Source organism: Geotrypetes seraphini, chromosome 1 (assembly GCF_902459505.1).
Source record: "Geotrypetes seraphini chromosome 1, aGeoSer1.1, whole genome shotgun sequence".
Classification (NCBI taxonomy): Eukaryota; Metazoa; Chordata; class Amphibia; order Gymnophiona; family Dermophiidae; genus Geotrypetes; species Geotrypetes seraphini.
Genome location: NC_047084.1, coordinates 203,753,668 through 203,768,306, shown reverse-complemented (window position 1 = coordinate 203,768,306; position 14,639 = coordinate 203,753,668). Strand labels below are relative to the sequence as shown.

The window sequence follows — 14,639 nt, the reverse complement described above, 5'->3', positions numbered from 1 at the left end:
CGCTTGAACCCTTTCATCGATGAACCTCTCATTCTCATGGATGCTTCTTAGTCTTGCCACCTCCTCAGTTCTTTTACTTCCTCCATGAGGGATTCAAACTGAAGACAGCTTGTACATGGAACTACTCCCTCTACCTGGGTAACATTTTCTGTCTGCACAGAGACAGAAGTTGGAACCTGAGCAGCAGCTTTGGTGATACGATGTTTCCCAGCCATACTGTAGTGCAGAAGTACTTACACCTGGTAGAAAGGGCAGAAAAATCCTACCAAAGTAATTCCCTGTTCCTGGTTAGCTGGAGTGCCTATAAATCAAAAAGACAGTAGATCACAGGTTGCTGTGAAAACTATCTTTAATGCAAATCCTCTACAACCTCTCTCTTAGAACCAGGCTTACTGAGGGTTAGGCACTAGGCCAGCATTTCTCCTCTCAAGGGTCATCTGTGGAATATGATCTCTTAAAGTCCTCAGAGTTCAGAGCATAAGACCAGATTAGGGCCCAGATAGTAGTTGAATAGTCTTTCTTTAGTGTTTAACAGTTTAAAATACAGCTAGGAAAAAAAGTAGCCCTACAGAAACATATTTTTTGCAAAGGTCTTTCAGTTAGGCAATTAATTATACAGAAATAAAACAAAAACCCCCAAAGGAAGTAAGGCAATATCTTTTTATTGGACTAATTCAATGTATTTTATGATGAGCTTTTACGAAGGCGCGTTAGTGGTTTAATGCGTATAATAGTGCTGTCAGGAGAACTTGGAAATGCTCCGTGAAGACCAAGTAAATTTTTTCATTGTTTGGTGTCTAGAGATGAGACTTGGGTGTATCACAGAGATCCTGAGTCCAAAATGGAGTCAATGCAGTGGAAACACAAGTCATCCCCACTCCCAAAAAGTTTAAGACAGAAAAATCTGCAGGTAAAATCATGGTAACTGTCTTCTGGGATAATGGTTTTTTTTTTTTAATTTTCAAATACAATTCTTCATAGAATAGTAAAGAATGGATTCAATTAAGTAAATACAAAGAAGACAAAAAAAATCACAATTCTATCAAGCCTACATCAAGAGAGGATATTACCTAATTATACTAGGAGAAATAAAAAATAAAGGAAATTTTGGATCAATAAAACAGATTTGAGATCTTCCAAAAACTAAAAATTCAGAAAAAATTGTTTACAAGACCAGATCCATCTGTATATGGTGATTCATTGTAATAAGACTCCTTAATAAATCAGTTCTTATTTCTTTTGTGATTCATGTAAATTAAGGCATTATTCTAATTGTAAGGGATACCAAAAAACAAGTTCTTTATCTTGAAATTTCAACAAACATTTGCAGGGAAATTTAAAAATCAAAGTGGCTTCGAAAGCTAGAACTCTAGATTTCAATGAAAGAAATGCCCTTCATCTCACTGCACAGCTTTAGCCACACCTGGAAGTGCAAATACTTTATCTCCACAAAATTTTGCTTCCTTATTTTTACAATACAACTTCATAATCAATGCTTTATCAGATTCATTTGAACACAATACCAAAATGGATCTTCTGGGATGATGGACTTTTGCTTCTGGAGTTCATACCATAACCGGGGAGAGTTATACCAACACAATGATAACTTTGCAGGAGTCAATCAAGGAGAAAAGATGAGGAAAACTTGCAGCAGGCATGCTGCTGTTTCATGAAAATGCACCAGTACGCATGTTATATCAATCACAAGCTGCTATCCAAGAATGTGGGTTTCAGCAGCTGAACCATCCACCCTACAGTCCTGACCTCGGATTATTTCCTATTCTGAGTTTTGAAAAAATCACTCCATGGACACCGATTTTCAAGTGATGAAGATGTCAAGGAAGTTGCGACGTCCTGGTTTGAAGCTCAAACAGAAGAATTCTTTTCAAAGAGGTTAATCATTGCAGTAAAAGTAGATTAAGTGTATGGAACTATCAGGGGACTATATTTTTAAAAATTTTGAAAACTCTTTTCTACTGAAGTTGATATAATGAATGCTCCTTGTACCTCCAGGTAATGGGGTTAATGTCAGTGACCATAGAAATGGTTCCCTTGGCAAAGGCTCATATGCATCCGCTCCAGGACTCTCTCCTGTCCCATTGGTCTCTCCAAAAGGATTCCCTCCAGCTGATGCTTCCCTAGATAGTGGAAACATGGAAGTCTGCATTGGTGGCTCCAGAGGAACTCATTGTCTAAGGTCATGCTACTTTGCATCCTCTCATGGATAATATTGGTGATCGATGCCAGCCTGTATGACTGGGGTCCCATTGCAACAGATATCCAGTGCAGGGCCGCTGAACTCTCTCGCAGAGAAAATGGTCCATAAATCAATTGGGGCTATGAGACATACAGCTAGTGTTACAAACAATGGAAAAATCCCTGGAAGACAAAATACTCAGGGTTTTTTCAGATGATGCCACCACAGTGACTTATGTCAACCAACAAGGGGGCACCAGAAGTGCTCAACTGCAACTGGAGGTCCAGTTCCGGTGGGCAGTGGCTCATCTGCAGGCTCGCTTCACAGCCTGTGTAGTGGGAGAAGAGAATATACAGGCACGCAGCTAACCCAGTTAGGGATAAAACTATTTAGTTATGCAGATGATTTTACGATCATCATCCCATTCGTTAATTCTATCTCTGAAACTATTCCTAAAGCTTCAGAAGCCATAAACGTGATGGAGCACTGGATGACAACCTTTAGGCTCAAACTTAATTCAGAAAAGACAACTTTCTTCGTTGCTTCGCCACATCGCTTGACACCAAATCACCACTATGTATCAATAATCTTAATTACCCTATCCAACCTACCATAAAGATACTAGGTGTAACTTTGGATCAGGGCCTAACCATGAGAGACCAGGTGGACTCCTTGATCAGAAAGGGATTTTTCACTCTCTGGAAACTCAGATCCATTAAAGCTTATTTCGATACAGCGGCATTCAGAACCCTAGTCCAATCCCTCATACTGAGTCTACTTGACTACTGTAACATCACCTATTTAGCAATTTCCCAAAAGAACATGCAACGTTTACAATTGATGCAAAATGCAGCGGTCAAACTGATCTTTGGGCTGAGGAAGTTTGACCACGTGACACCCTACTACCGGCAGTTGCATTGGCTGCCAATGGAGGCGCGCGTAAAGTTTAAATTTGCCTGCTTCTGCTTCAAAGCACTACACGGACTTGCCCCTAAATATATAACTGACCTTTTCGTCTTCTCAGCCAACAGACGCAAGAGAAGCTCACATTCCAACTTCGTTTCCCCCCGAGAGGTTGTAAACTGAAAAAACACCATGAACATCTTCTCTCACACCAAACAGCATCATGTGGTAAAGACCTAGAACAATTGCTTTCGCCCACTACTTATGAGGAATTTAGGAAACGTCTGAAAACACACCTGTTCCTAAAGTATCTAGACAACTGATCCTCTCTTCTCTCTCCCCTCTATAGCGATTATCTTGTTCTATTGATCACTCTCTCCTCAAAAATGGATTTCCTGACCTGTTAACCCTCTTTCTTCCTCCCCTCTTAAAGTCAATCAATTTGTACCTTTGCTTAACCTTTGTACACTGCATAGAACTTCACGGTATTGCGGTATATAAGCTGTTATTATTATTATTATAATATCAGCCTAGAACAAGAAGGTAGATCACTTCTACAGCCGAAGATTTGAATCCAGAAGTGCCAGGTTGTATGCGTAAGTACAACCTTGGCTGGAGAAAAAAAACTACTTTGTGCTTCCCCCATGGCCAGGTCATTAGCAGAGTGGTGAACTATTCGGGATTGGTGGTACTATTGGCTCTGGATTGGCTGTGCCAACCATGTTATGCAGATCTAGTTTGTCTCCAAAGAGAAAGAAACATCAAGTTGCAAGTACATATGAATCTTCTCAGTCGGGGACCAGTTCCCAAGGAGAATATGTAATGCTTTGGCCTTACAGCATGGCTCTTGAGCATGCAGTTTTAATGCATAAGGGTTACTCGGAAGTAGTCATCTCTACTGAGAGCTATGAAGCCTAAAGGAGTTGAGGCTTATGCAGAGGCATGGAGAACTTTTCAGTGCTGGTATGCCAAGGATAATGTTGGAACCCAATTTTGGTAGTCCTGGCATTCCTAGAAGCTGAACTAGAAAAGGGTCTTGTGGTGGGATCACTTAAAGTACAAGTGGCAGGTCTCTTGTAGAAAAGCCCAAGAAGAAAATAATTCTTTGGCTTCACACCCAGACATGTCAGATTTTTGATGGAAATGCTCAGGTAGCACCTGCCTGTACGATAACCTTTTCCGTCATGGAACCTTTAACTTCATTCTGATTGGTCTTAGACTCCATACAAGCTTCTTCAACAAGTATCGCTGATGGATCTCACAGTAAATACTGTTTCTAGTGCCGATCATTTCTGTGAGAAGGGTCTTGGGGTTCCAAGCACTCTTCATGCAGAGAACTGTTCCTCAGCATCACAGAAGCAGGGATTTCCCTGCACACAATCCCTTCATTCCTACTGAAGGTTGTTCAGTATTCCATATACTCTACACCTATCCCAATCCTCACAAGACCCCGTTACATCAACTTAGAACCCCAGAGACCAGCCCATCGATTCACACATGACTGTTCCGAATGGGGCCCTTTTCAAATCCCGGTCTTACCCCCCTCGCGTAAACCAAACAGACCCTTCTGTAAAAACCAGCAGAGGCTGAGGAAAGTCTCCTACTCAGTAACAACTAACTCCTTCCACCTTCAAATGGTCCAAGGTTTTTACCTAAATATTAGATCTATTAGGAATAAGTCACAATTGGTTAAAGACTGGCTTGAGGCGACCAACCCTGACTTTATCCTTTTAACTGAAACATGGCTGATCTCCGATAATGACATCATCATACGCGAGTGCCTCCCACCTGGGTTCAAAATCATTTCTCTGCCAGAAGCAGGGGAAGGATTAGCCATCATTGTAAAAGAATCATTTGAATCCACCATCTTAGCTTTGAAATCCTCAATGGATCTCAAAATCCTTTCTTGCAAACTCTGGTCAGATCAATTAGAAGAGGGCTTAATTATCTCGCTATTTTACATTCCTCCCAAGAAATGGTCCACTGCTAAGGATACCTTCTTTGAATTCCTCCTTACGAACTCAACAGCTGGTCCCTACAACCTATTGACTGGTGATCTGAACATCCACCTAGAGCAGGCAGAGCAGGGCGACGCCAAAGAATTGCTGTCCTTTATTGCTTCTCTAGACTTCTTGTGCCACCCCCAGAAAGAACCCATCAAAAAGGACATCATTATTGTATTAAGCGTCTTATGTTGTATTTGATGTTTGTATCAATAAAAATTGTTTGATCCTAAAGGATCCTGGTCATTTGCGGTCCTGGTCATTTGCGGTATTTTCTGACCACAAATGACCGGGCAGAAGAGGGCAGCAGGAGAGAGCAAATCACTCGTGGTATGCTGCGACCGCCTCTTCCTGCACTAAAGTCGGGCCTCACCAATCAGGAGCTGCTTTGACATGTAGCTCCTGATTGGTGAGGCCCGACTTTAGTACAGGAAGAGGCAGTTGGAGCATACCGCGAGTGATTTCTTTCACTCGCCGACGCTCCAGCTGCTCTCTCCTTTCTCCGGCTGCCGTCTCCTGTCTCCCCCGCTAAAAACTGTATTCGCAGTTTTTCAATATTTGCGGGGTACTAATATCGGAGGAGTACTGTAGATGAAATGCATTCCACCTTCTGTAAAGCACACTCCAAGTCTGCTTTGTAGTGGCTCAAAATCAAAGCTGTGGGCTGGACAGAACAATTTGATATTGAGGAGGCTTTAAGTTGTACTTTCTAAGTTGTTTTGAATTATTGTAAACTGTTATGTATGGCTTTTTTTAAAATGTATGTTATTCTGTAAACCTCTGAGACTCCAGGTGGTATATAGAATTTTAAAATAACTAAATTTGTTCAAAATATTGATGAGAATAGCAAAAGAAATGGTATAAGTCAACTTTGCTTTATCTTTGTGGTATTGTTTTAGAACTGCTATGACCTTGACCTGCTCAGAGAAGAAGGAATGGACTGCACAAAGCATATTTTGCATATTATTTAAAGTGAATATATAAAAGTATTGTATTATAATATAAATACTGTATAGATTTTGTTTTACAAATTAGAACCATTTGTGATATCATTTCAAGAAATTAGTTTTGGGCAAGCTTTATATTGTACTGTCCATTGTAAATTCTGAATTTCTTGCTGTTAAATTAAAAATATTTCTTTGGCTAGCCTTTGACATTTGTTTGTAACCCTTCTAAATGAGAGACTCTAAACATTTGAAAAGTAAAATGGTTCTTATACAGCTGTCACTTTTATGATACAGGAAAATTATATTTTTATGAGTATCAGAGATGTCAAGTTCTGTGTGTTATAGTTTGGATAGTCCCCTTATATGTAATTAAAGTAGTATGTTTGTATCTCAAAACCCAATGACAGTGTACACATCTCAGTTGGCAAGCAAACTGAACAGAAGAGCAGTATACAATCTTGCTTCTCCGTGTACCCTTAGACCTGGAGCTGATAAAGGTTTTATTTTCTTTACTAGTGTTTTAGCCCATTACATTAATGGGTGCTAGAGTAGATGTCTGTCTTTTTTTTTTTTTTTTGTCTCTCTCCTTTGACGCTGCCTGTCATTCTTTCTGTCTGTATTTCTCCCTGGCCCCCTGTCTGTCTATCTTTATTTCTAACTCTATCCTCTTCCCTCACATGTGCCCTTTTTTCTTTCTCCTCCCCACTTCCTTCCAACGTCTGCTAACCCTGTCCCTCAGACTTCCATTCAGCAGCTATCCCTTCTCTCCCCCACACTTCCATTCAGTGTCTGTCTCCCTCTCTCATTACCCCTTCTATCTACTGTTCACCTTCTGTCTTGGCCCTTCCATTCACTGCCCTCTCTTTTCTTTCAATCCATTATCTGCCCTCTTTCTCTCTGTTCCATATGGCATGTACTCCTTCTTTTTCCCTTGGTCTGGCATACCTTCCTCCTTCCCTCCATGCCCTGCCATCTCTTCTTCCCTCCAAGCCATTCTCTCCCCCTCTGCTCCCTTTCCTCCTTGAACTTCATTGGGCAGCATCAGCAGCAGCATTCAAAATTCATTGCTGTTGCTAGCTTCAGGCCTTCTTCTCTGGCGGGTCCTGTCTTCATGAAAACAGGAAGTAGGCAGGACCCGCCAGAGGAAGGCCTGAAGCCGTCAACAGCAGTGAATTGTAAACCCTGCTGCTGCCCAAAGAAGCCAGGCCTTAACAACAAAGCTCCCTCTAGCGTTGGCAGCTGCGAGAGCCGTCTAGCGAGGGAGGGATACCGCTGAACCACCAGGCTTTTAAAAAAAACAACTTACCAATGATGGTGGCGGTGCTGGGGGGGTTTGAAAATCCATCGGCCGTGAAGTATGCCGCCTGTTTCGACTTTAAAAACTTACCAATGATGGCGGCAGTGCTGGAGGAGAGGGTTTGAAAAGGTGCAGCGGCGGCGGTGCTGGGGGGGTTTGAAAAGCTGCTCGATGTCAACTTCGGCCGTGATGCACTGAACTTTGTAAGCGCCCATGTGCACTCTTGCCAGCCACAGCCCGACAGATCAGGGAAGCACACGGTAAGAGTGCGCATGCGCGCTTAGCATTTTATTATATAGAAGACGATGTTTTCACTGGACTGTTCTTTTTGCCTTAGATCAATGTTTATTTATTTATTCAATTTTCTATACTGTTCTCCCGAGGGAGCTCAGAATGATTTACATCAGGGGTGTCCAACCTATGGCCTGAGGGCCGCATACGGCCTCTTGAAGTATTTTGTGTGGCCCCAGAAACATTTTTTTTCGGCCAATGCATCCCAGGGAAGCCAAAAGATTGGACACCCGTGGTTTACATGAATTTATTCAGGTACTCAAGCATTTTTCCCTGTCTGTCCCAGTGGGTTCACAATCTATCTAATGTACAAGGGGGAATGGGGGGATTAAGGGCTCCTTTTACAAATATGCGTTAGCGTTTTTAGCGCATGCACTGGATTAGCGCGCACTAGCTGAAAAATTTCCGCCTGCTTAAAAGGAGGTGGTAGCGGCTAGTGCGCGTTAAGGCCCTAACACACCTTTGTAAAAGGAGCCCTAAGTGAATTGCCCAGGGTCACGTGGAGCAGCATGAGTTTGAACCCAAAACCTCAAGGTGCTGAGGCTGTATCTTTAACCACTGCGCCATATTCTCCCGTAGTTTCCCAACTAATATTCCTTTAGTCATGAGAGGGCTGCTATGGGGGGTGGAAGTCATTACTGCCTGATGTTCAGGCCACACATGGATCATGTTCTTGGTAGCTTGCAGAAAGAGAGACCAGTAGTTGCTCAGAAAGGAGCATCTGTGTCTTGGATACAGAAATCAAGATAGTATTAGGTCCTTTGTGTATCACTGAAAACCATGTACCCACAGGTTTCTCTTCTTGTCTGCACACTCTGTCTTACAAGTCAGTTTGCTGCTCCAACATTTATAAAAAGACAAAAAAAAAGGAAGGTGGGTCTTGGCTTGCCTACTAACAGCCTAAATATGGCTTATGATTTTTACAATTTTGTATTCTTTACTGTCATCCAAATTCACGTTAGAAAAAATGAAAAAAATTGCCCACTTTCTTTATGCGACAAAACTCTTCTTTCTTTTTGTTTCATTGAAAACCCATTATTAGAATGGTTCAATTAGGATACAGTCCACCCAGCAGAGCAGATGTTGCAGGGAAACTGCTGGATAAAGTGTATGACAGAGAAATGTGCAACAAGTCTAGAGGTTAAGTCTTGAAGGGTAGAGTAATGTCATGTATAACAGAAGGGAATGACTTTCTTGCAGAAACCATGCACATACAACAGAATATTTACCGGAAGTAGCAGCGAAAGTTATACGTATAATGTGAACAAAAATTCAATTATCATGCGCCTCAACCTTGCCTTTTGTTGCCGTTTCTAACAGCGTTTTTAAATTAATTTAGGCAGCAGTTGGGTGCCCAAGTTTAGGTGCCAAGTTTAGAATTTCTCCGAGTGAGCATTTATAAACAACTGTACAATGACAGAATTAAATTACAAGCATAAAAAACAAATGGACAAGCATGGTCTCCAGCTCATTTTCTTGCAAATATTTTCAATATCCGGTACCAGTGTCAAACCTTAAGTGCTGAAGAAGAGGAGTTAACTATGTCATGGGTATCCAGGAGTCGGCCATCTGTAATGTCAACTTCAGTGGAACCTCGGTTTGCGAGTGTTTTGCAAGATGAGCAAAACACTCAGCAAACTTTTGACTCGCAAACCGAGCACTGCCCCGATAAATGAGCACTTACAGCCCAGGAAGCGCCGCTTCGGGGGATTCCTCTTCCGTCTACCGGCCAGCCTTCCACGTCGGGTGCCTTCTGCAGGTTGGAGGGCCTCTGTATGGGCCTGCGCGTTGCATGTGACGCACACAGCATCAATCATTGGCATTGTGCGTGTCATGTGCGGCGTGCGGGTGGAGTGGCGCTCGGCTGTGTGGGCTCAGGTGGGGGCTTTCCAGCATGCAAGGGGCATCCAATGTGGAGGGCTGGCTGGTGGATGGAGGAAACATCCCTCTGCAGCGGCACTGCGGGGTTCTCCGGCAGCTAGTGGACATTAGATGCATCTCCCCCCCCCCCCCCCCCGAAGCGGCACTGTGGGGTTCTTCGGATGATGGACGGAGGAGACGGCACTGCAGCACCCAACAGGTACAGACACCGGGTTCTGGAACAAATCGTCGGTGTTGCCACTATTTTCTGTGGGGAACTATGCTTTCATAAATGAGCATTTTGGATTACGAGCATGCTCCTGGAATGGATTATGCTCGTAATCCAAGGTACCACTATATAATGAACTTCAGAGCTAAGGGGGAACCATTCAAGAAATATGTTTGCCAATGATGTTTTAAAGAAAGTCACACCGATGTACTGAAGGAGGTCACTTATTCAGCACTTGGATTTAGAGATGAAGTAATAATTTCACTTTTAAAAGCAGTAGCTTCTACTGGCATAGGAAGAATATTCTCTTCCTTTGGACTCATTCCAAATTGAGAATCTTTTGAGACCCGATAAAGAAGGAAAGCTTGTTTTTCTTTTTCATATGAACAAGATAATGAAGGTGAGTGAGCCACAGCAGACTGTATTTTAAGTTTTTCATATGTGGACCTGACTGATTATCTAAGTTTTTTTTTAAGATATAGAGGGGCATAATCAAAAAATACGTCTTGTCTATTTTGGGCCTAAGTCACTAGTCGCCCAAAGTCAGACATGTCAAAAGTCCATTCTGGAAAAATACATCGAAAATATTTCTTTTTTCGAGAATCGTTTACTTCTACATCCAGCCGGTTGTCCAGACCACTAAGTCGTCTATATCCCATTCTCATCCCAAAATTTGTCCAAGTCAAAAATGCCTAGAAGAAGACCTTTTGGATGTGGGCAGGGTCAGCGAAGTAATGGACTGGACACCCAGACATGGCAACAGAGTACTGGGGCACTTTACAAGGCACTGCTGCGAACTTCATAAAGAGGGTGCCACATAAACATCTCACAACTCCCTTATAGGTCATGGTGAGCCCCCCCAAAACACCCCTAAAACCTACTAGACCCACATGTCTACCACCCCAATAGCCCTTATGGCTGCAGGTGTTACTTATATGGCAGTACAATAGGGTTTTGGGGAGTACACATGTTTCACCATGAATGCAGTGGTTAGAGTGGCTTATGGGCTTGGGTCCTCCTCTCAATGGTTCACTAGCCCACCGTAAAGGTATGGAAAAAACCCAAATAACTTGCCACATATAAAAATGAAAACTCAGGAAAATCGGCAAAAATATGATGAAAGGAGGACACCTCTTCTCATATATTGAAGAGGGAAAAATTAGTATTTTTTTTACAATCTACATCCATATAGGTTTTCTTGGAATCTTCCGTTTACTTCTAGTAGGGCAGAGAGTTCCTCTATTTTTTCCATTAGGTCCCTTCCCTCCGCACTCTCGTACCAGACATTTGGGTCATTTTTTGTGAGGCAACTTGAATCTTTCTGAGTTTCTTAGATCCCAACTCTCCCTCTATCCCTTTTATTAAAGCTAGGGAGTTCCACATGTGAGAATATGCTGCCTGTTTGTCTAAGGATAAAGCACAGATACTTACTGTAACATGTTTCCTGGGACAGCAGGCAGATATTTTAACAACCCGCCCACCTCTGCTAGTTGGCTTCTTCGCTTGGGCTTAGAACTGACGACCTCGTGAGCTGGTGTCCGGCGGTAATGCACTTGCGCATGTGCAGTGCGGGCAGTCTAAAAGCTTGCTAAAGCTTTAAGTGATCTACACACTTTTCATACTCAATACTGGGGCTCCGTGAATGACATCACCCACATGTGAGAATATCTGCCTGCTGTCCCAGGATAGCATCTGTTACAGTAAGCAACTGTTTTTTCAGTGGTCTGTGCTTGTTCCCCTATGTCCCACCTCCCGCCAAATCCTAATTTCACTGGTTTTTGCTTTTAATGTTTTATGGGGGGGGTTTCAACCTTTTTCATGCCAAAATCCTGATGTTGCCATCTTGAATTTTAGCAATCTTTTTTTTCTAAAGTTTCCTACAGCTATAAATTTGCAAGTTTTGCCTCAAATGTTATTGAGATGGGAGTCCTTGGGCTCTTTTACTAATAATCCATGCCAAGAATGCACAAATTATACACCTCAGGAGTGTTCTTGCATCATATGTTGTGCCATACTTGCAGGAGAGGCAGGAGCATCTGGCTTAGCCTCTTCTTTGCACTCTCATGCTGAGGATAGGGTGACTAGGGCAATTTTCTTTTCTGGCCCTAGAAACAGTGACCGTCCTACATATCAGGGCACGGAAGCAGCTGAGCCCAAGACACACAGTCATCTTTGGGTGATTGTATAATACCTGGTACAGCTTTCTCTGCCAAATTCATCAATTTAATGTGGAAAGCCTTTCAGAAAAGCTGTTCTTCCAAGGTGAAGGCAGACTGTATTTTTGATGCTGCACTGGAGGGCTCAGCCCAGCTGGGGGCATTTCCCTCTCTTTCACTGCTTAAGGCCTCAGAGATGGTATGGATGGGGACATAGATGATGATGAGTCTTTCACTGTTCCCTTATTGTCTCAGGATATGCCTCCCATGTCAAGGGACGCAGGCCCACAATCTGGCACTTTGGATCCTGAGGATGATCCCATGGTCCTGCACATCTTTAAGCTCACGGCTCTGCTGGATCTCATTTCTGAGTCCCTGCATTCAGACTCTTCTTCCTCCTCTCTTAGGAGTAGAATAAGGGTTCAGTCTAATATGTTTCCCTGACATCAGGCCATTAATGTCTTAGTCTTAGAGCAGTGGGATTCTCCAGAGGTGTCCCTCAAGGTTGTGAGAGCCAAGTCTTGGTTTCAACTTTTTGCACAGCCTAAAGTGGATTCCTTGGTTGCGCAGGTTACTAAACGCACCTCTCTTCTGAATGAAGGCAATGTAGTGCTCAAGGATATGCAGGATTGCCATGGGGGTGTGGTCCTCAAGAAGCCTTGGGAGTTAGCTTCATCCTTTGTGGCACATGCCTGTCTTTCCAGCCTACATCCTCGTGAGGGTGAGGAGCCTGTACCGCAGCTCCTTTTGTCTGGAGTGGATTATGTGGCATATGCTTTCTATGACATTCTTGTCATGAGTAAAGCATCAGCTTATTCAATCTCTGATCGCAGAATGCTCTGAATCAGACAATGGACTAGAGATTCCACCTCTAAAGCTACTCACAGTAAACTCCCTTCTAAGGGGCAGTTTGGAAAGGGTCTGGACGATGTTATGTCATGTGGTTGACCACTGACTCAAGACTCTGCCTCACAGGAAACCCAGATCCTCTAGAGCAGGGGTGTCACAGTCCCTCTTTTAGGGCCACAATCAAGTCGGATTTTCAGGATTTCCCCAATGAATATGCATGAGATCTATTAGCATACAATGAAAGGAGTGCATGCAAATAGATCTCATGCATATTCATTGTGGAAATCCTGAAAACCCGACTGGATTGCGGCCCTCAAGGAGGGACGTTGACACCACTGCTCTAGAGGCTCAGGTCACTTTTATTGCCATGATTCCAGGTGGTTTTGGCAGTATTCCAGCCCCTCTTCCCAGAGATTTTCCTGACCAAGTTTGTCACTTGATACACTGTCTATCAATGAATAACTAAACTGTTTACAATAATATTATAAACAATAAAAACAAGGTCAAAAATTAGAAAATAAAATTGCTGGGGTTTACAAACCAACCTATATTTACTGGATCCAATGCGAGAGGATAGGGGAGGGGAATTAAAAAAAAAAATCGAGATATAAAAGAAAAGGGAGGAAAGAGGGGGAAGGAGAATATAGTAAGAGGGGGAATTGCTACTTAAGAACCAATTTTCAGCACCCCTTGCTGTCTACCAAGAAATCGCAATGATGCCAGGTCAGAAGGGTCACCTCTCAAACTTTCTACAGCTTGGGACCAGATTTTGTCTGACCACTGAGTTCTAGACATCATCCAGTGCAGCTACAAGCTGGAATTTGCCAGGCCTCTAACGGATTGGTTGGTGGTAGGGCACCTGGACAAAGTTTCCCAAGTGCAAGCCAGTCTCCTCGGCTGGGGAGCTCATTGCAACTGTCAATCAATTCAAGGTCGTTTGTTGCCCTCCCAGAGGAAGTGGTCGATCAACCGGCAGGAACTCCAAGTCATTTTGCTGGCTCTGTTAAAATTACAAAAGACTCTGGAAGGCCATACAGTCCGTGTCTTCCCCGACAGTGCTACAGCAGTATTATGTGTCAATCACCAGGGCATGTCATCTGCAGGTGAACATGTAGTGGGAGTAGGCAATGTTCAAGCAGACAGTCCTTGGATCTGAGTGAGTGGATGCTGTCGGCATCTGGATTAAGAACAAAAAGGTGTAAAAGTTCTGCACTTCCAAGCTTGGATCTTTGGCTGCTCTGGATACTCTAGCCTTGGCCAAAGAACATACTTTTATACATCTTTCCTCTGTGGCCCATAGTAGGTCAAATCCTTCAAAGGATTGCAGATGTGGTATGTCTTCGGATGGGTCCCAGTCTCAGGCTACAGGTACATCTGGATCTCCTTTCCCAGGGTCCGATGATGCAGATTGCTTTGCTCTTACAGCATGGCTGTTGAACGCAAAACATTAGAATGCAAAGGATACTCGGTGGTGGTCATTTTCACCTTCCTCAAGTCTAAGAAGCCCTCTACAGTCTCAGCATATGCTAAAGTGCAGGAGATTTTCCAGCATTGGTGCACTGAGGAACATGAGCTGTTTTCAACTCCAGTTTCTGTGGTGTTGGCTTTTCTCCAAGTTGGCCTGGACAGAGAACTCACTGTGGCTTTCCTTAGAGTCCAAGTCACAGGACAATCTTGTTTCAGGACTTGGAATCACCAATTTTTTTCTAGCATATTTGTACAAAGCCAGATTCTTGAAGGTTGCACTGCACATTAAACATCCTGGCAAAGCCCCGTTCCCTTTGTGGGATCTCTGTAGTTCTGAGGGGTCTCAGCCAAGCCCTGTTCAAACTGCTGAAGGTGTCCCTGATGGATTTGACACTCAAGACAGTTTTTCTGGTAGCAGTGACCTCGGCAAGACGGGTCTT

General features: G+C 43.2%; 1 protein-coding gene across 1 annotated transcript in view; it reads left to right on the top strand.

Annotated features, from left to right (window-relative positions):
- The window catches only part of VPS37A (VPS37A subunit of ESCRT-I), a 102,834-nt gene extending 96,465 nt beyond the window's left edge, over window positions 1-6,369 (top strand). Inside the window, exon 12 of the mRNA XM_033944304.1 lies at window positions 6,003-6,369. The gene's annotated coding sequence lies outside the window, so the exon portion shown is untranslated. The remainder of the gene's footprint in view (window positions 1-6,002) is intronic.
- Window positions 6,370-14,639: the final 8,270 nt, after the last annotated feature.